Source organism: Oncorhynchus keta, chromosome 21 (genome assembly GCF_023373465.1).
Source record: "Oncorhynchus keta strain PuntledgeMale-10-30-2019 chromosome 21, Oket_V2, whole genome shotgun sequence".
Taxonomy (NCBI): domain Eukaryota; kingdom Metazoa; phylum Chordata; class Actinopteri; order Salmoniformes; family Salmonidae; genus Oncorhynchus; species Oncorhynchus keta.
This window is the reverse complement of record NC_068441.1, coordinates 37,137,937-37,161,291: the sequence shown is the minus strand read 5'-3', so window position 1 is coordinate 37,161,291 and position 23,355 is coordinate 37,137,937. Positions and strand designations below refer to the sequence as shown.

Here is a 23,355-nt window from a genome sequence, read left to right as displayed (position 1 = left end):
GCAGCATTGAAGTTCCCCAAGAACACAGTGCCTCCATCATTCTTAAATGGAAGAAGTTTGGAACCACCAAGACTCTTCCTAGAGCTGGCTTCCCGGCCAAACTGAGCAATCAGGGGAGAAGGGCCTTGGTCAGGGAGGTGACCAAGAACCTGATAGTCACTCTCTTCTATGGAGATGGGAGAACCTTTAAGAAGGACAACCATCTCTGCAGCACTCCACCAATCAGGCATTTATGGTAGAGTGGCCATTTTTCAGCGACAGCGACTGGGAGACTCGTCAGGATCGAGGCAAAGATGAACAGAGTACAGAGAGATCCTTGATGAAAACCTGCTCCAAAGCGCTCATAGACCCTAAGCACACAGCCAAGGCTTCGGGACAAGTCTCTGAATATCCTTGAGTGGCCTAGCCAGAGCCCAGACTTGAACCCGATCTAACAGCTCAGGAAAGTCCTGAAAATAGCTGTGTAGCAACGCTCCCCATCCAACCTGAGGGACCACGAGAGGATCTGCAGAGAAGAATGGAAGAAACTCCCCAAATACAAGCTTATAGTGGCATACCCACAAATATGTGATGCTGTAATCGCTGCCATAGGTGCTTCAACAAAGTACTGAGTCAAGGGTCTGAATACTTATTTTTTATCAATTAGCGAAAATCAAAAAAACTGTTTTTGGTTTGTTATTATGGGGTATTATGTGTAGATTGATGAAGAGAAAGAAAGAAAAAATCATCCATTTTAGAATACGGCTGTAAAGCAAAACAATGTGGAAAAAGTCAGTGCTGAAAGGTGTTAGTGTTTTAAGTGTAATATTTTTGTATCTAGTGTTTTGTGTCTAATATTTTAAAGTAATACCTTATTCTTTTGTCTAATATGGCTGTTTAAAGGAGCATCCTCTTTCTTCATCCTGTACTCCTCCACTGCATCAGAGAGCCCTCAGACATAGCAGATGTCCCATCCTCTAACTCCCCTCTGTTCCTACATCTCTAACTCATTATGTTAAGTCATAGTGATGATTACAATGACCATACTAGTAACGCTTATGATGGCAGTTTGTTTATTAATTCATAGTAAGTTAATAAGGTACTAGAAGCCAGTAGTTATTATGATGAAGAGATATCACATTGTCATACTTTCCAGGGGATATAAAATAAACACAAACCCTATAGTGGTTTCTTTCTTTCTTGTTTTCCTATCTGCCCACTTTACAGACTTTCTTCTGTCTATTCTGTTGCACATGGATTTGGTTTTGGGAGGTATCGTCCTTTGGAACCGAATTTGTGTTGTGTTTTTTTGTTGTTGAGAAAAGGGATTTCTTAGAAATTCCTGCAGTGATGCTGACCGTTCTTTCTTTCTTTGATGAATGAGGTTTATTTTCTCTGGGATGTGTATGACTCAGCTGTGGTACCGTGGGTCTGAATGTGTACTGTACGGTTGACGTGTGTGTGTGACATGTACGGTGTGTTGTACATGTGGTTCTGTATGTGTGTATGATGAGTACTCTGTTTGCCACTGCAGCGAGTATGCCAGCCAGTGAGACGGAGTCGGTGAACACAGAGAACGTGGCCGAGGATGAGGTGAAGACACCGTGCTGTGGACCTTTTTGGTGAGAACTCCCCCAGACTAGAACCACATCTGCAGTTCCGTACCATAGAACACAACCTGCGATATTATAGAAACTACCACATTCTTTACAGAAACACAACCCCTGAGTGAACTATTGTGTGCTTTATCTATCTTTATCTATCCTCTATCTATCCTGTCTGGACAACTGCTGGTGTAAAACAAGCTTTAATAAATACATTTGTTTGGTTGACCACTCATGTTGCACATAGGATATGTGGCTTTCTACAACATTTATAAATATCCTGCAGTCAGCAAACTAAACTGACATCTATTATAAACGTTTTGATTTTTCCAGTCAAAAAATTTCAAAGTCAAAGTTCAGGTCAGTGAAATCACCTTACCTCACATGTGTCCTTTCTTGACGCATGCAGCAGCAGTCTGTACAGTAAAAGTTGTATTTTTCTGCATGAAGTAGTGACGTCTGTTATTTCTGTAGATAAATGCTTGCTTTAGGTTTCTCTACTGTATGTGCTGTTCTGTTCTCTGGAGTCAGCTTTAATGAGTCTGCAGGTAATAAATCAACTCCAACTCCCCTTTAAACATGTCAGCATATAATCTGGGGCATCGGGAGGAACTGGAGGTTCTGGAGCCTTGTGCAGTGTTTTTATACTTTTTGATTTATACTGCATGCTATGCTGCTCTCTCCCTGTCCCAAAGTTCTTTCAAAGTTCATTGACTTCTCTTTCCCAAGTTGTCTTCTAATATTCTTTGGACACAGTGCCTGCCTACACCTCCTCTTTATATACTTCCTAACCCCCCTCTAACCATCAATCCTCCCCTCTTCAATGAAAACCTCCCCTACTGGTCTCCTTTTTACTTCCTGTCTCACAGTCGGCGCTGGCGTCGCTGGAACAGGTTCTGCCGCAGGAAGTGCCGGTTGGCAGTTAAATCGGTGCCTTTCTATTGGCTGGTGATCATCCTGGTGTTTCTCAACACACTCACCATCTCCTCAGAGCACTACATGCAGCCTGACTGGCTAACTCAAGTACAGGGTTAGTACACTACAATCAGCCTGACTGGCTCACTCCAGTACAGGGTTAGTACACTACAATCAGCCTGACTGGCTCACTCCAGTACAGGGTTAGTACACTACAATCAGCCTGACTGGCTCACTCCAGTACAGGGTTAGTACACTACAATTAGCCTGACTGGCTCACTCCAGTACAGGGTTAGTACACTACAATTAGCCTGACTGGCTCACTCCAGTACAGGGTTAGTACACTACAATTAGCCTGACTGGCTCACTCCAGTACAGGGTTAGTACACTACAATCAGCCTGACTGGCTCACTCCAGTACAGGGAGTGGGTCTACTACACCACATACTGGCTACCATTGTCTTAGATCATGTGCCATAGGGCCAGGAGTTTTTCCTGACCATGTGACTTGACCAGCAAAACTTCAGGCCCATACAGTATTTATACTCTATAACTAAGGCCCAGAGTAGTCTTATGAGGCTCCATGGCAGCTGTGAAAAGAGACTCGACCAGAATTACTTCCAAGTCAGGTCACGTGGTAAGGAAAAACTCCTATCAATGATATTTTTAATGTGACTTGCTTCAGCAGTCACACTTTAAATCTTGTACTTATTTCTGACATTTTATTAAAGTTATTATTTGTATCACTACTCCTTTTACACTGTTTAAGCTAGAAACACCATTCAAACTTTAAAACATGCAGACTGGTGTGGAATAGTTTTGATACCGTTTATACCTTTTAAACTATTAACCTTTTTGTAATCCAAAAAATCCTAATCCACTTTAATGTAAACAATGTGACTTTTGACACAAATCAGCTACTTTGACCACTTTCCCAACAACTTAGACAAAAACGTTGTGCGTATGAAATCTTAAGCCCGGTTCAGATACAACAGCCGACATAAGGAGAAATGAGACAAGACAAAATTAGCTCATTTTGGAATTGTCTGTTGTAGGACAGCTAACTAAAAACATTCAGATCAAAAACATGAGATGCATGTTTGAGAACGATTCCACTATAATGTGACTATTTTTACAATGATGTGGTGAAGCTTTGAAACAAAGTTGGCACTTGTTGTAGCAAACGAGTATCATTAAATACATGCACCAGAAACATGGCACACTTTGTAACTTGACAGAGAAATATCAGCAAGCTAGCGATTACTGCAGCAAAAGAGCTAGCTAGCTGTCTGCTTGGCTTGCTAGCTGCTTGTCTAAACACAGACAAAATGTCAGCGCACTGTTCTCTGATTGGCTAAATGGATCCGTCTCGTCGCAAGTCTTTAGCTAAGATTTGACATGTTCAATTTGGGAAAATCAAGCAGCCGACATGAGACGTTCTAAAAATAGAGTGTTCAAAGCAAATGTTATAGAACTGAGTAAAACCATGTTGTCTGTTGTATCTGAATCAGGCTTTAGTCTACTTCTCTGCTGTTCAAATCTGAAATCAGAACTGAAATATCTTCTACCAATTTATTTTTATTTATTTGCACCAAAGAAAACAAGTGATAGACAACAATACTGATATAAAATAAAGAAAACGGTGTGCAGGTGTTGTTGAAAGCCCAAAGGCTAATATGAAAACCACAAAAACGATATACAATAAATAAGTACAAAAATAACAGATAAAACCTACTAATAATAATTGTTTAAATGAATTGATCAGTAATCACCTGAAAAAAAACTATTCAGCTGTTTTAGTAACCAAGTCAACAATTTTTTCTCTCAACTTTAACCTTTTTTAACCACCTTCCCAACATCTTAGACAAAAAAAGAGCATATGAATTATTGTTCTCATTCTATTTTGTTCAAATCTGAAATCAGATCAGAAAAACTTCTACAAATCAACTACTTTCATTAAGCTAACTTCCCACTGTTGAATAAACTGCCATGGAACTTTCAGAAACGTCTAATTATAAACCAGGTAGTGTGTCCTGGATGCTGATTGGCTGTGTGTATATCAGACAATATATCATGAGTATGATGCAAAACTACTTGTTTACTGTTATATTCATGTTGGAAACTGGTTTAAAATAGCAATAAGACAACTCTGGGGTTTGTCGTATATGGCCAATATGCCACTGCTAAGGGCTGTATCCAGGCACTCCACTTTGCATTGTGTGTAAGAACAGCCCTTAGGCGTGGTATACTGGCCAATATATCACACCTCGTCAGGCCTTATTGCTTAATTATAGAACTTGGGGAGCACATTCGAAGAATTAGACAACTAGTAAACAATGTGACTTTTGACACAAATCAGCTATTTTTACCACTTTCCCAACTGTTGGAAAAGGTATGAAGGTCTACTTCTCTGCTATTAAAATGTTAAATCAGAACAGAAATATATTCTACCTATCAAACGATACAGCAGTTTTAGTAACCTCAGAGGTTTAGGCCACTTTCCAAACAACTTAGATAAAAACTTACTGTGTATGACATCTTGTTGTGTTTATCTGCTATTCAAATTTGAAATAAGAACAGAAATATCTTATACCTGTTATAGAAACCACATCAACTACTTTCATCAAGCTAACTTCCCACTGTTGAATTAACTGACATGTAATGGAGCATTCTTACATCTCTAATTATATCACTGGGGGAGCACATTCTATGAATGAGAACCACTAATTAATGTGACTTGCTTCAGCAAGACCACTAGAAATTCCACTTGCTTCTGACTTATAGTTAGTGTGCCTTGCTTCACAATACCACTCTATGTAATAACCTACCACTACTATAAGGCCTACTACTACCACACTCACTACTACTACTACCACACTCACTACTACTATTGCTACTACTGCTACTACTACTAATAATACTATTAATATTACTACTACTTCACAGAGTTGTGGCTGAACGATGACATTATCAACATACAGTTGGCTGGTTATATGCTGTATAGGCAGGATTAAAGAGGGGGGCCTGGTAAGACAAGGGGCAGTGGACTATGTATTTTTGTAAATAATAGCTGGTGCACGATATCTAAGGAAGTCTTGAGGTTTTGCTCGCCTGAGGTAGAGTATCTCATGATAAACTGTAAACCACACTACATCTACATTGAGAGTTTTCACCTGTATTTTTCGTAGCTGTCTACATACCACCACAGACTGAGGCTGGCAATAAGACCGCACTCAATGAGCTGCATTCCGCCATAAGCAAACAGGAAAACGCTCACCCAGAGGTGGCGCTCCTAGTGGCTGGGGACTTTAATGCAGGGAAACTTAAATCGGTCTTACCCAATTTCTAACAGCATGTTAAATGTGCAACCAGAGGGAAAAAAACTATTGACCACCTTTACTCCACACACAGAGACACATACAAAGCTCTCCCTCAACCCTCCATTTGGCAAATCTGACCCTAATTATATCCTCCTGATTCCTGCTTACAAGCAAAAATTAATGCAGGTAGCACCAGTGACTCGATCAATAAAAATGTGGTGAGATGAAGCAGCTGCTAAGCTACAGGACTGTTTTGCCAGTAAAGACTGGAATACGTTCCGGGATTCCTCCAATGACATTGAGGAGTACACCACACACCACATCAGTCATTGGCTTCATCAATAAGTGCATCGATGACGTCATCCCCACAGTGACAGTACGTACATGCCCCAAACCAGAAGCTATGTATTACCGGCAACATCTGCACTGAGCTAAATTCTAGAGCTGCCGCTTTCAAGGAGCGGGACGCTAACCTGGAAGCTTATAAGAAATCCCGCTATGCCGTCAGACAAACCATCAAACAGGCAAAGCATCAATACAGGACTAATATCGAATCGTACTACACCGGCTCTGACGCTCGTCGGCTGTGGCAGGGCTTGCAAACCATTACAGGCTACAAAGGGAAGCACAGCCGAGAGCTGCCCAGTGACACGAGCCTACCAGACAAGCTAAACTACTTCTATGCTCGCTTCGAGGCAAATAACACTGAAACATGCATGAGAGCACCAGCTGTTCCAGACGACTGTGTGATCACGCTCTCCGCGATGTGAGTAAGACCTTTAAACAGGTCAACATTCACAAGGCCGCAGGGCCAGACGGATTACAAGGACGTGTACTCCGAGCATGCGCTGACCAACTGGCAAGTGTCAACACTGACATTTTCAACCTTTCCCTGTCCGAGTTTGTAATATCAACATGTTTTAAGCAGACCACCATAGTCCCAGTGCCCAAGAACACTAAGGTAACCTGCCTAAATGACTACCGACCCGTAGCACTCACATCTGTAGCCATGAAGTGCTTTGAAAGACTGGTCATGGCTCACATCAACACCATTATCCCAGAAACCCTAGACCCAATACAAATTGCATACCGCCCTAACAGATCCACATATGATGCAATCTCTATTGCACTCCACACTTCCCTTTCCCACCTGGACATAAGGAACACCTACGTGAGAATGCTATTCATTGACTACAGCTTAGCGTTCAACACCATAGTGCCCTCAGAGCTCATCAATAAGCTAAGGACCCTGGGACTTAACACCTCCCTCTGCAACTGGATCCTGGACTTCCTGACGGGCCCGCCCCCAGGTGGTAAGTTTAGGTAACAACACATCCGCCACACTGATCCTCAACACATTGGCCCCTCAGGGGTGCAACCTCAATCCCCTCCTGTACTCCCTGTTTACTCATGATTGCACGGCCAGGCACAACAGCAACACCATCATTAAGTTTGCCGATGATAAAACAGTGGTAGGCCTGATCACCGACAACGACGAGAGGTCAGAGACTTGGCCGTCTGGTGCCAGGACAACAACCTCTCCCTCAAGGTGATCAAAACAAAGGAGATGATTGTGGACTACAGGAAAAAGAGGACAGAGTACGCCCCCATTCTCATCGACGGGGCTGCAGTGGAGCAAGTTGAGAGATTCAAGTTCCTTGGTGTCCACATCACCAACAAACTAGCATGGTCCAAGCACACCAATACAGTCGTGAAGAGGGCACGACAAAGCCTATTCCCCCTCAGGAGACTGAAAAGATTTGGCATGGGTCCTCAGATCCTCAAAATGTTCTACAGCTGCACCATTGAGAGCATCCTGACTGGTTGCATCACTCCCTGGTATGGCAACTTTTCGGCCTCTGACAGCAAGGCACTACAGAGTGTAGTGCGTACGGCCCAGTACCTCACTGGGTCCAAGCTTCCTGCCATCCAGGACCTCTATAACAGGCGGTGTCAGATGAAGGCCCTAAAAATTGTCAAAGACTCCAGCCACCCTAGTCATAGACTGTTCTGTCTGCTACTGAACGGCAAGCGGTATCGGAGCGCCAAGTCTAGGTCCAAGAGGCCTAGACTTCTAAACAGCTTCTACCCCCAAACCATAAGACTCCTGAACATCTAAATCAAAATTGCTACCCAGACTATTTGCACCCCCCTCCTTACACCGCTCCTCTCTGATGTTATCATATATGTGTAGTCACTTTAATAACTCTACCTACATGTACATATTACCTCAATAACCGACTAACGGTGCCCCCACACATTGACTCTGTACCGGTACCCCCATATATAGTCTCGCAATTGCTATTTTACTGCTGCTCTTTAATTACTTGTGACTTTTATTTCTTATTGATATTTTTATTTTTATTTTTATTTTATTTAAACAGCGTCGTTGGTTAGGGGCTCATAAGTAAGCATTTCACTGTAAGGTCTACACCTGTATTCGGCGGGTGTGACTAATGCAGTTTGATTATGATTACTACAAGTACTACTACTACTACCAATAATAATAATAGTACTACTATTACTGCTACTACTAATAATAATAATAGTACTACTATTACTGCTACTACTACTAATAATAATAATAAAAGTACTACTATTAATGCTACTACTACTACTACTAATAATAATTATTATTATAATAATAGTACTACTATTACTGCTACTAGTACTAATAATAATAATAATAATTATAATAATAGTACTACTATTACTGCTACTACTAATAATAATAATAGTACTACTAGTACTGCTACTACTACTACTACTACTAATAATAGTACTACTATTACTGCTACTACTACTAATAATAATAATTGTACTACTATTACTGCTACTACTACTACTACTAATAATAATAATAATAATAATACTTGTTCTACTATTACTGCTACTACTACTACTACTACTAATAATAATAATGATAATAATAATATACTATTACTGCTACTGCTACTACTACTGCTACTACAGTCAATAGGTCCACCACTACTGCAATCACTACTTCTACTAAAACATTAGCCTTAATTTGTCAATTTAAATACAATAAAAATATTTTTTGCCAGCTGAAGCAATTCACAATTTATCTTCATGGAAAATGACCTTTCTACTTTATTCTGTGTTATTGTGTTATATTGACTGACACCACCCTCTGTCCTTTGTGATTCCAGACGTGGCAAACAAGGTTCTACTGGGATGTTTTACGTGTGAGATGATGACCAAGATGTACAGTCTGGGCCTGCAGGCCTACTTCGTGTCCCTGTTCAACCGCTTTGACTGCTTTGTAGTGTGTGGAGGCATCACAGAGACCATCCTGGTGGAGCTGGCCATCATGTCTCCTCTGGGCATCTCTGTGTTCCGCTGTGTCCGCCTTCTCAGGATCTTCAAGGTCACACGGTGAGACCACCGCCATGTGGAGTAGGGTGAAGTCGCCCCTAGACACTGTTCGCTGTGTGTGTGTGTGTGTGTGTGTGTGTGTGTGTGTGTGTGTGTGTGTGTGTGTGTGTGTGTGTGTGTGTGTGTGTGTGTGTGTGTGTGTGTGTGTGTGTGTGTGTGTGTGTGTGTGTGTGTCCATGCATACTGTATGCATGAGAGTGTGTGTGTGATTTGGCCATCTCTCTCTGTTCTCCAGTCACTGGCAGTCTCTCAGTAACTTGGTGGCATCGCTGCTCAACTCCATGAAGTCCATCGCCTCCCTGCTGCTCCTGCTCTTCCTCTTCATCATCATCTTCTCCCTGCTGGGCATGCAGGTGTTCGGAGGCAAGTTCAACTTCGACGAGACACAGACCAAGAGGAGCACCTTCGATAACTTCCCCCAGGCACTGCTCACTGTGTTTCAGGTGGGTGAACAGTACAGTGTGTGGGTGTTCTCTCACACACACACACACACACACACACACACACACACACACACACACACACACACACACACACACACACACACACACACACACACACACACACACACTTATAATGTATCTAGAACCTCATGGTCTACCGGTATTTAGTGAATGTTGTATATAAAGAGAGCCTCCTGGTGATGACATAGAGGCTAGCCCAGGGATGTAGTGGTAAAATACAGATGGGTCAACACTGATCGCCGCTGGCGGGGAATACAGTCATGCTCCCTATATTTTAAATGCATTTTTCCACAATAGGTGGGTTTGTGTTTGTTTATGCCTCAGACAAGTCCTCTGTTTTTGCTGTTGTGTGTTACATAACTAGAGTAAAATGTCCCATGGTCTACTGTATATACATACTGTAAAGTACAGTATGTTATGTTGTACTACCAGCGTATGCTCTATGTGTATCCATAAAATGACAAATGAATTATAGGACCTCTATGTGTGTAGCATCCAATATATTTGGGTGTGTTGTTGCCAGATCCTGACTGGTGAAGACTGGAACGCTGTGATGTATGACGGCATCATGGCGTACGGTGGCCCTTCCTCATCAGGGATGATCGTCTCCTTCTACTTCATCATCCTCTTCATCTGCGGAAACTGTATCCTTTCTTTACCCCACTCAACCTATCAACAGCCCAGATCACAATCTGCACTTACTTAGGTTCCAGAGGAGGCTGGTGGGAGGACATATAGGAGCTGATTGTAATGGCTGGAATTGTATGAATGGGATGGTATCAAACATATACAACATGGCCAACAACTTCCTCTGATCCAGACACTCCAGGGCTGGGAGGTTTGTATTAGCCCAAACACAATAACCATCTTATCCTTGGCCGTTTCCTCCCATCCAGCATTGAACATTTCTGACTTCGACACAAGCACTGTATGCTTTTCTCTCTGTTCCTATTCTGAATGTTCTGTATCAGTGTCTTCCTTTAGTCCTTGACTGAACACTTTGCTCAGACATCCTGCTGAACGTCTTTTTGGCTATCGCTGTGGACAATCTGGGAGACGCAGAGTCTCTCAATGCTCCACGAGAGAAAAAGGAAGAGAAAAAGGAAGACTTGGTAAAACTCCATCCCAGACATATTGTGGTTCAGGTTTATTCAGCGGCATTGTATACTTGTGAAACATACATAATATGTGATGCTATAAAATAGTTTAAAATACACTTTAAAAACTAAATTATGACACTTATTATACACAATTAGAACTCTTAATCACATTTGCTTCTTTGGATACAGGTGCCAGTGGAGGAAGAAGAGGAGAATGCTGCAGGTACATGGAGAGAACAGGCCTGTGTGTGTGTGTGTGTGTGTGTGTGTGTGTGTGTGTGTGTGTGTGTGTGTGTGTGTGTGTGTGTGTGTGTGTGTGTGTGTGTGTGTGTGTGTGTGTGTGTGTGTGTGTGTGTGTGTGTGTGTGTGTGTGTGTGTGTGTGTGTGTGTGTGTGTGTGATCCGACTCACTGTGTGTGTGCCTGTATTTGCAGCAGAGGAGGAGGAGGAGCCGGAGGTTCCAGCAGGGCCACGCCCACCCATCTCTGAACTGGTCAAGAAGGAGAAGATCACCCCCATCCCTGATGGCAGCGCCTTCTTTATCTTCAGCAAGACCAACCCGTAGGACACACACACACACACGCACACAACAAGTGGCTGTTCTTGAGCCTGTTCTCAGAGCTCTGTCTATTGTCTGTTGTTTTCCTTAGGATCCGGGTGGGATGTCATAAACTCATCAATCACCACATCTTCACCAACCTCATCCTGGTTTTCATCATGCTCAGCTCTGTCTCCCTCGCTGCAGAGGACCCCATACGCAACTTCTCTGCACGCAACATCGTAAGTACAGGAACCTTCTGTCTAGGTTAGAGGAACACACCGTATACAGCAATTGATTTTCAACAGATAGGCTTCGTAGTAGTACATAGTATGTACAATAATGACAGATTCTGTAAGGTTAATTATTGGTTAATTATTTACCTTGATTTAGTGATTTAGTTTGTTGCGATTGATGTACACTAACAGAGTACTGCGGTAAAGATAACTCTTTCCTGAACTTTTCCCCATGATGCTCTGAGGCAGTAGGTTTATTGACTTGAGTTGCTTTATTTCAACTCATCATACTAACTTAACCTCAAGCTGCGGGAATTTAAAGATGATGTCATTGTGGTAGTGGGATAATGGCATCATGCAGGTGCACTCAATGAAACTATACGATGAATAGATAGTGTATTATAAAATATATTGTATTCTACTGTACATGGATTTGATACATTTATATGACTACTGTTCTGTTTATGCATATTAAGTCCTATCCTATGCCCTTTCCTGCACACATGGATTATCCCACTCTAACTAGTTGTTCTAATGTCTTTGATGAATATACATGCTGCATAACCTGTATAATCGTTGTTAAACATATACGTTGCTTTTTGCAGATACTTGGTTACTTTGACTATGCTTTCACGGCTATCTTTACTGTTGAGATCCTATTGAAGGTAAATGGCCTGTGTCCGCCTCTTTGTGCTGTCTACTAACTGCCCCCCACAGTAACACTCCCAACGTCTGGTTGCCTTCCAGGTCCTAGGCTATGCAGATTATGTCTTCACTAGTATGTTTACATTTGAGATCATGTTGAAGGTAACCCCCGTTAATGACGACAGAGAGCCTTGTTGCATTCTCTCCTTGTGTGTCACCTGCTGCCACCACAGTACTACCTGCCTTGTTTTGTTTTCAGTTTCTATTCTTTGTCTTTTGACTCCATGGCACCTCTTTTAACTTTTAGATTGTCATCATCAGCTAACTCCCAACTACTACTACACACACACTGACTAACAGAAGAGTTGTTCAATTTACACTAATCAACAAACGAATGATCCAGGAAGGAATCAGACACAAACTAGCCCAGATTGGTGTCATCATGATTGTCACGTTTGAGTTGAAAAGGTTTTGGAATTTCGACCGACGACACAAGTTTGTGTAACTTTCAAAAAATTATGCAACTCTTTGTGCAAGGAAACAGCTATCAATGCACTGTTTAAGACCTGTAGCTTTGACTGAAGTTGAACCAGAAGTCATTGGCGGAGTTTTGAAGGGTTTAAAAACAAACATCTAAGGCCATCTCCAGTCAAAGAACTCCATCTCAAACTGACTGACTGCTATTCAGATACTAAAGCCATAAAAGAGGGGGCAAACCAACCATGTTCATGTGGAGCATGGACTTTCCCCTGACTGACTGAGTGCACAGAAATGTAGTGTTTCCTCCAGAACCGTTAAGAGGGTAGACCTAACCTGCACAGTCCTGTCCAGGGTCGTATTCATTAGGGCAAACCGTAGCAAAATGTTTTTCGCAATGGAAAGTGAAAACTACAGTTTCTTATTGGACCAGTTCAGTTAGTCCTCCCTTTTTCGGTCTGTTTTTTTCCCGTTTGGTGCCTAATGAACACATCCCGGCTCAACTTGGTCCTGCTGCGTCAGCAGCACCCTGCGTTCTCTGTTACCATTCTCAGTTAGCTCTTTACTCCCTCCCTCACTGTATGTTCTACTGGTCTCTACATTTACATGCACTCAGGACGATGAACTTTACTTTTATGATTTGAACAAGACTTCCTTCTGCTGGGTTGTTTACTTCTCTGCCTGCTGAAGTCTGACATGTTTTAGTGGGAGCTGCTTTATTATCCCTTTATATTTGAGCTATTAAAGAACATGAAGGAATGTGCTTTAAGGGAAACGGCCATACATGAATGTGCTTTAAGGGAAACGGCCATACATGAATGTGCTTTAAGGGAAACGGCCATACATGAATGTGCTTTAAGGGAAACGGCCATACATGAATGTGCTTTAAGGGAAACGGCCATACATGAATGTGTCAGTAAGGGGATTTGGTTTTCCAATCGCTGGAGCGTTCGATCCTATACTTCATCTCAGTAGTAGACATAATATCTGTTCTCGCAGAGTGGCAATAAACTGCATGTTTTACTGCTGCGAGTGACCCTGTTATTAGCGGATTGGGAAATGAATGACTTGCTACTACATTCATGTACCAGTGTGCCGTGGGGTGGCGATGGTAGCTGCTAGCCTCCTATGTTACTGCTCTGCCTGAGTCTGAGCCTGAGTCTGAGCCTGAGTCTGAGCCTGATTCTGAGCCTGATTCTGAGCCTGAGTCTGAGTCTGAGCCTGAGTCTGAGCTCGCCACCCTGAAATAGAGTGATCTACAAGAGTGTGGAATTATGTGGGTGTACGTGGGTGTGAGGGAGAGTGAGTGCTGTATTATTGCTGTTTCTACTCCTTTGTCTATTTCAATGTGTCTGTCTTGTGGTGTACAACTGTGATATTGTGTACTTCTCACTGGGGACACCATGTCATTTCAACATGGAGAACTGGGTAATATTTGGTTGAGACTATGAACAGTGAGATTACAACCTATATTTACCCACTCAAAAACACAGCCAAAAATGTGTTGAATTTCCAATGTGTTATCGCTATGCTTTCAACCATCTAAAAGCACAACCAAATTTCAAGATTTCCACAGACCTGCGACGACCTGTTATCTTTGACATGCACACTTTAAATTATTACATAAGAAGAACTTTATAGTTGCAGTAACCACAAAATGTGGCCATGGATGTGTTACCCATTTTAAGGTTGTATGTTACATTAGTTTGTAAGGTAGCCTTTTCCTGTATTACACAAGTAATATTGAATTGTGTTTGGTTGACAACGTAACCAAATATCAACATTTAAAGGAGATGTATCTGCTTGGATTGTTCCATTTGAGCCACTGGCTTAAATCCCATTCTTTAACTTATACTTTTGGTTGAGTTGGAGACGTGAATCCAACAAATCATTTGTTAGCATGTCGACAAGTTAATAGGCAATTTATTTTATTTCATAAGTGATATTCAATTGTGTTTGTTAGTCAACAGAGCCAAATAACAACATTTGAAGGAGATATATCTTCTGTTTGAATAGTTCCACTTAGTCTGGCTTGTTTGATTACTTTCTTCAAATCCAAGTTATTTTCCACATCACAATATGTTGATAAATTACATTGAAACAAAGTTGATTCAACCAGTTTGTGCCCAGTGGGTTGTGTGTATGTCTCTGTGTTTGTGTTAATGTGTGTATTTCTTAGTGTCTGATACCCCTCTGACTAACTGTGCCCTTCCCATCAGATGACCACATACGGTGCGTTCCTCCATAAAGGAGCGTTCTGTAGGAACACCTTCAACCTGCTGGATCTGCTGGTGGTGGGGGTCTCCCTGGTCTCCTTCTGCATCCAGTCAGTACCTGCTGCTACCCTCCGCCCACACTATTTCCTTTCTTTCTTTTCCTCTCTCTCTCTCACTCTGCTATCTGTCTCTTCATCATATTCCTCACCCATTCTCCCTCTCTCTCTGTTTCTTCTCTCGTGCACACTGTCCTAACACATCATTTTTAATTGATATGGTCCCATTAGATATGGCAGTGAATGGTTGTATTTAGAGAGTGCGAGTTTGTTTCTGACAGTGAGTTCCTGTGATGACATTTAGGTCCTCTGCCATCTCAGTGGTGAAGATTCTGAGGGTCCTGCGTGTGCTTCGGCCCCTGAGGGCTATCAACAGAGCCAAAGGTCTCAAGGTAGACTGTTAACCTCCTACTCTTTCTCTTTATGTATCAATTTACTTGCCACAGTATTGGTAGAACAATTACAGTAAACGTGATAGTTTGTTACAAAAACCTGTGCTGTGCGACAGGTACAAAAGGTAATAGTTCCCGTAACAGTATCGTTACTATAGCTCCTTGTCTTCTTTGACATATATTAACCTTTCATCAATGTAATGCCATCTTACCGTTCAATGACTGCTAACATTTGATCTTTGACCCTTGCAGCATGTAGTCCAGTGTGTGTTTGTGGCCATCAGGACCATCGGTAACATCATGATCGTCACCACGCTGTTGCAGTTCATGTTTGCCTGCATAGGAGTACAGCTCTTTAAGGTCAGCGCCGTAACACTGGTTCTAAGATCAGTACTATAACTCTACCGTAACAGCACTGTCAGCACCGTAACACTGGTTCGAAGACCAGTACTACAACACTACCGTAACAGCACTGTCAGCACTGTAACACTGGTTCTAAGATCAGTACTATAACACTACCGTAACAGCACTGTAACACTGGTTCTAAGATCAGTACTATAACACTACGTAACAGCACTGTCATCACCGTAACACTGGTTCGAAGACCAGTACTATAACACTACGTAACAGCACTGTAACACTGGTTCTAAGATCAGTACTATAACACTACCGTAACAGCACTGTCAGCACTGTAACACTGGTTCTAAGATCAGTACTATAACACTACTGTAACAGCACTGTCAGCGATGTAACACTGGTTCTAAGATCAGTACTATAACACTACCGTAACAGCACTGTCAGCACTGTAACACTGGTTCTAAGATCAGTACTATAACACTACTGTAACAGCACTGTCAGCGCTGTAACACTGGTTCTACGATCAGTACTATATCACTACCGTAACAGCACTGTCAGCGCTGTAACACGGTTTCTAAGATCAGTACTATAACACTACCGTAACAGCACTGTCAGCGCTGTAACACTGGTTCTACGAACAGTACTATATTACTACCGTAACAGCACTGTCAGCACTGTAACACTGGTTCTAAGATCAGTACTATAACACTACTGTAACAACACTGTCAGCGCCGTAACACTGGTTCTAAGATTAGTACTATATCACTACCGTAACAGCACTGTAACACTGGTTCTAAGATCAGTACTATAACACTACTGTAACTGCACTGTCAGCGCCGTAACACTGGTTCTAAGATCAGTACTATAACACCACCATAACAGCACTGTCAGCACTGTAACACTGGTTCTAAGATCAGTACTATAAGACTATTGTAACAGCACTGTCAGCACTGTAACATTGGTTCTAAGATCAGTACTATAACACTATTGTAACAGCACTGTCAGCGCTGTAACACTGGTTCGAAGATCAGTACTATAACACTATTGTAACAGCACTGTCAGCACTGTAACACTGGTTCTAAGATCAGTACTATAACACTACCGTGTCAGCACTGTAACACTGGTTCTAAGATCAGTACTATAACAGTACTGTAACAGCACTGTCAGCGCTGTAACACTGGTTCTAAGATCAGCACTATATCACTACCGTAACAGCACTGTAACACTGGTTCTAAGATCAGTACTATAACACTACTGTCACAGCACTGTCAGCGCTGTAACACTGGTTCTAAGATTAGTACTATATCACTACCGTAACAGCACTGTAACACTGGTTCTAAGATCAGTACTATAACACTACTGTAACAGCACTGTCAGCGCCGTAACACTGGTTCTGAGATCAGTACTATAACACTACCATAACAGCACTGTCAGCACTGTAACACTGGTTCTAAGATCAGTACTATAACACTATTGTAACAGCACTGTCAGCACTGTAACACTGGTTCTAAGATCAGTACTATAACACTACTGTAACTGCACTGTCAGCACTGTAACACTGGTTCTAAGATCAGTACTATAAGACTATTTTAACAGCACTGTCAGCACTGTAACATTGGTTCTAAGATCAGTACTATAACACTATTGTAACAGCACTGTCAGCGCTGTAACACTGGTTCGAAGATCAGTACTATAACACTATTGTAACAGCACTGTCAGCACTGTAACACTGGTTCTAAGATCAGTACTATAACACTACCGTAACAGCACTGTCAGCGCTGTAACACTGGTTCTAAGATCAGCACTATATCGCTACCGTAACAGCACTGTAACCCTGGTTCTAAGATCAGTACTATAACACTACTGTAACAGCACTGTCAGCGCCGTAACATTGGTTCTGAGATCAGTACTATAACACTACCATAACAGCACTGTCAGCACTGTAACACTGGTTCTAAGATCAGTACTATAACACTACCGTAACAGCACTGTCAGCGCTGTAACACTGGTTCTAAGATCAGTACTATAACACTACCGTAACAGCACTGTAACAATGGTTCTAAGATCAGTACTATAACACTACTGTAACAGCACTGCCAGCGCCGTAACACTGATTCTAAGATCAGTACTATAACACTACCGTAACAGCACTGTCAGCACTGTAACACTGGTTCTAAGATCAGTACTATAACACTACTGTAACAGCACTGTCAGCGCTGTAACACTGGTTCTACGATCAGTACTATATCACTACCGTAACAGCACTGTCAGCGCTGTAACACAGGTTCTAAGATCAGTACTATAACACTACCATAACAGCACTGTCAGCGCTGTAACACTGGTTCTATGATCAGTACTATATTACTACCGTAACAGCACTGTCAGCACTGTAACACTGGTTCTAAGATCAGTACTATAACACTACTGTAACAGCACTGTCAGCGCCGTAACACTGGTTCTAAGATTAGTACTATAAGACTATTGTAACAGCACTGTCAGCACTGTAACATTGGTTCTAAGATCAGTACTATAACACTATTGTAACAGCACTGTCAGCGCTGTAACACTGGTTCGAAGATCAGTACTATAACACTATTGTAACAGCACTGTCAGCACTGTAACACTGGTTCTAAGATCAGTACTATAACACTACCGTGTCAGCACTGTAACACTGGTTCTAAGATCAGTACTATAACAGTACCGTAACAGCACTGTCAGCGCTGTAACACTGGTTCTAAGATCAGCACTATATCACTACCGTAACAGCACTGTAACACTGGTTCTAAGATCAGTACTATAACACTACTGTCACAGCACTGTCAGCGCTGTAACACTGGTTCTAAGATTAGTACTATATCACTACCGTAACAGCACTGTAACACTGGTTCTAAGATCAGTACTATAACACTACTGTAACAGCACTGTCAGCGCCGTAACACTGGTTCTGAGATCAGTACTATAACACTACCATAACAGCACTGTCAGCACTGTAACACTGGTTCTAAGATCAGTACTATAACACTATTGTAACAGCACTGTCAGCACTGTAACACTGGTTCTAAGATCAGTACTATAACACTACCGTAACAGCACTGTCAGCGCTGTAACACTGGTTCTAAGATCAGTACTATACCACTACCGTAACAGCACTGTAACACTGGTTCTAAGATCAGTACTATAACACTACTGTAACAGCACTGCCAGCGCCGTAACACTGATTCTAAGATCAGTACTATAACACTACCGTAACAGCACTGTCAGCACTGTAACACTGGTTCTAAGATCAGTACTATAACACTACTGTAACAGCACTGTCAGCGCTGTAACACTGGTTCTACGATCAGTACTATATCACTACCGTAACAGCACTGTCAGCGCTGTAACACAGGTTCTAAGATCAGTACTATAACACTACCATAACAGCACTGTCAGCGCTGTAACACTGGTTCTACGATCAGTACTATATCACTACCGTAACAGCACTATCAGTGCTGTAACACGGGTTCTAAGATCAGTACTATAACACTACCGTAACAGCACTGTCAGCGCTGTAACACTGGTTCTACGATCAGTACTATATTACTACCGTAACAGCACTGTCAGCACTGTAACACTGGTTCTAAGATCAGTACTATAACACTACTGTAACAGCACTGTCAGCGCCGTAACACTGGTTCTAAGATTAGTACTATATCACTACCGTAACAGCACTGTAACACTGGTTCTAAGATCAGTACTATAACACTACTGTAACTGCACTGTCAGCGCCGTAACACTGGTTCTAAGATCAGTACTATAACACTATTGTAACAGCACTGTCAGCGCTGTAACACTGGTTCGAAGATCAGTACTATGACACTACCGTAACAGCACTGTCAGCACTGTAACACTGGTTCTAAGATCAGTACTATAACAGTACCGTAACAGCACTGTCAACGCTGTAACATTGGTTCTAAGATCAGCACTTTATCACTACCGTAACAGCACTGTAACACTGGTTCTAAGATCAGTACTATAACACTACTGTAACAGCACTGTCAGCGCTGTAACACTGGTTCTACGATTAGTACTATATCACTACCGTAACAGCACTGTAACACTGGTTCTAAGATCAGTACTATAACACTACTGTAACAGCACTGTCAGCACTGTAACACTGGTTCTAAGATCAGTACTATAACACTACCGTAACAGCACTGTCAGCACTGTAACACTGGTTCTAAGATCAGTACTATAACACTATTATAACAGCACTGTCAGCGCTGTAACACAGGTTCTAAGATCAGTACTATAACACTACCGTAACAGCACTGTAACACTGGTTCTAAGATCAGTACTATAACACTACTGTAACAGCACTGTCAGCGCCATAACACTGGTTCTAAGATCAGTACTATAACACTACCGTAACAGCACTGTCAGCACTGTAACACTGGTTCTAAGATTAGTACTATAACACTATTGTAACAGCACTGTCAGCGCTGTAACACTGGTTCTAAGATCAGTACTATAACACTACCGTAACAGCACTGTAACACTGGTTCTAAGATCAGTACTATAACACTACCGTAACAGCACTGTCAGCGCTGTAACACTGTTTCTACAATCAGTACTATATCACTACCATAACAGCACTGTCAGCACTGTAACACTGGTTCTAAGATCAGCACTGTAACACTGGTTCTAAGATCATTACTATAACACTACTGTAACAGCACTGTCAGCGCTGTAATACTGGTTCTAAGATCAGTACTATAACACTATCGTAACAGCACTGTCAGCACTGTAACACTGGTTCTAAGATCAGTACTATAACACTATCGTAACAGCACTGTCAGCGCTGTAACACTGGTTCTAAGATCAGTACTATAACACTACCGTAACAGCACTGTAACACTGGTTCTAAGATCAGTACTATAACACTACCGTAACAGCACTGTCAGCACTGTAACACTGGTTCTAAGATCAGTACTATAACACTATTATAACAGCACTGTCAGCGCTGTAACACTGGTTCTAAGATCAGTACTATAACACTACCGTAACAGCACTGTAACACTGGTTCTAAGATCAGTACTATAACACTACTGTAACAGCACTGTCAGCGCCATAACACTGGTTCTAAGATCAGTACTATAACACTACCGTAACAGCACTGTAACACTGGTTCTAAGATCAGTACTATAACACTATTGTAACAGCACTGTCAGCGCTGTAACACTGGTTCTAAGATCAGTACTATAACACTACCGTAACAGCACTGTAACACTGGTTCTAAGATCAGTACTATAACACTACCGTAACAGCACTGTCAGCGCTGTAACACTGTTTCTACAATCAGTACTATATCACTACCGTAACAGCACTGTCAGCACTGTAACACTGGTTCTAAGATCAGTACTATAACACTACCGTAACAGCACTGTCAGCGCTGTAACACTGGTTCTAAGATCAGTACTATATCACTACCGTAACAGCACTGTAACACTGGTTCTAAGATCATTACTATAACACTACTGTAACAGCACTGTCAGCGCTGTAATACTGGTTCTAAAATCAGTACTATAACACTACTGTAACAGCACTGTCAGCGCTGTAATACTGGTTCTAAGATCAGTACTATAACACTACTGTAACAGCACTGTCAGCGCTGTAATACTGGTTCTAAGATCAGTACTATAACACTATTGTAACAGCACTGTCAGCGCTGTAATACTGGTTCTAAGATCAGTACTATAACACTATCGTAACAGCACTGTCAGCACTGTAACACTGGTTCTAAGATCATTACTATAACACTACTGTAACAGCACTGTCAGCGCTGTAATACTGGTTCTAAGATCAGTACTATAACACTATCGTAACAGCACTGTCAGCACTGTAACACTGGTTCTAAGATCAGTACTATAACACTACTGTAACAGCACTGTCAGCGCTGTAATACTGGTTCTAAGATCAGTACTATAACACTACTGTAACAGCACTGTCAGCGCTGTAATACTGGTTCTAAGATCAGTACTATAACACTACTGTAACAGCACTGTCAGCGCTGTAATACTGGTTCTAAGATCAGTACTATAACACTACTGTAACAGCACTGTCAGCGCTGTAATACTGGTTCTAAGATCAGTACTATAACACTATCGTAACAGCACTGTCAGCACTGTAACACTGGTTCTAAGATCAGTACTATAACACTATCGTAACAGCACTGTCAGCACTGTAACACTGGTTCTAAGATCAGTACTATAACACTATCGTAACAGCACTGTCAGCACTGTAACACTATAACACTACTGTCAGCACTGTAACACTATAACACTACTGTCAGCACTGTAACACTATAACACTACTGTAACAGCACTGTCAGCGCTGTAATACTGGTTCTAAGATCAGTACTATAACACTATCGTAACAGCACTGTCAGCACTGTAACACTATAACACTACTGTCAGCACTGTAACACTGTAACACTACTGTCAGCACTGTAACACTATAACACTACTGTCAGCACTGTAACACTATAACACTACTGTCAGCACTGTAACACTATAACACTACTGTCAGCACTGTAACACCAATTTGGAAGAAAACTGACTGAAACAGGGAGGACCACTGAAACCTATCCAATATGAAATGCTTGTTTTTGTTTTCCCTTGCTAAACATTTTGCTATGGTGTGTCCTAATGAATTAGACCCTTGTGTGTTGACACTCCCAGACAAGGAAGATGTGTGTGTTTGCTTCACAGGGGAAGTTTTACCGATGTACAGACGAAGCAAAGTCCAGCCCAGATGAATGCAAGTCAGTTGCTTTTGATACATTTGTCCATCTATAGCTACATAGTAAACTGACACCCGTCATATTGTACCATAAATTCTTCCATTTACTCTACAGTATGTGTTCTTTAGTATCTTTGATTTGAGCATGTTGCCCATAGACATACATATTCACAACTTCCACAATATTCAAATTGTTTATATATTGTACATCATAGGCCTAAACCTAAATCCTGACCTCTAACTCCTGTGACCTCTAACCTCCCAGGGGCACCTACATCCATTTTAAAGACGGGGACGTGAACCAGCCGGCCATCCAAAAGAGAGTGTGGCACAACAGCGAGTTCAACTTTGACAACGTGCTGATGGCCATGATGGCTCTTTTCACCGTGTCTACCTTCGAGGGCTGGCCTTCGTAAGACACACTCTCATATTATATACTCAAATACAATATTACACACTCTCATATTATATACTCAAATACAATATTAAACACTCTCATATTATATACTCAAATACAATATTAAACACTCTCATATTATATACTCAAATACAATATTAAACACTCTCATATTATATACTCAAATACAATATTAAACACTCTCATATTATATACTCAAATACAATATTAAACACTCTCATATTATATACTCAAATACAATATTAAACACTCTCATATTATATACTCAAATACAATATTAAACACTCTCATATTATATACTCAAATACAATATTAAACACTCTCATATTATATACTCAAATACAATATTAAACACTTTCGTATTTTTGTGTATAAAAAATAACAATTAAAAAAATGTCTCTCTTTCTCTCTCCCTCTCTCCTATCTCTCTCTCTGCTCTCTGTCTCTCCTGTCTCTCTCTTCTC

The 23,355-nt window shown here is 41.5% G+C and overlaps 1 pseudogene; it reads left to right on the top strand.

The window, feature by feature from the left end:
* LOC118375447 (voltage-dependent L-type calcium channel subunit alpha-1D-like) overlaps window positions 1-23,355 on the top strand; it is a 162,288-nt pseudogene that overhangs the window by 74,770 nt on the left and 64,163 nt on the right.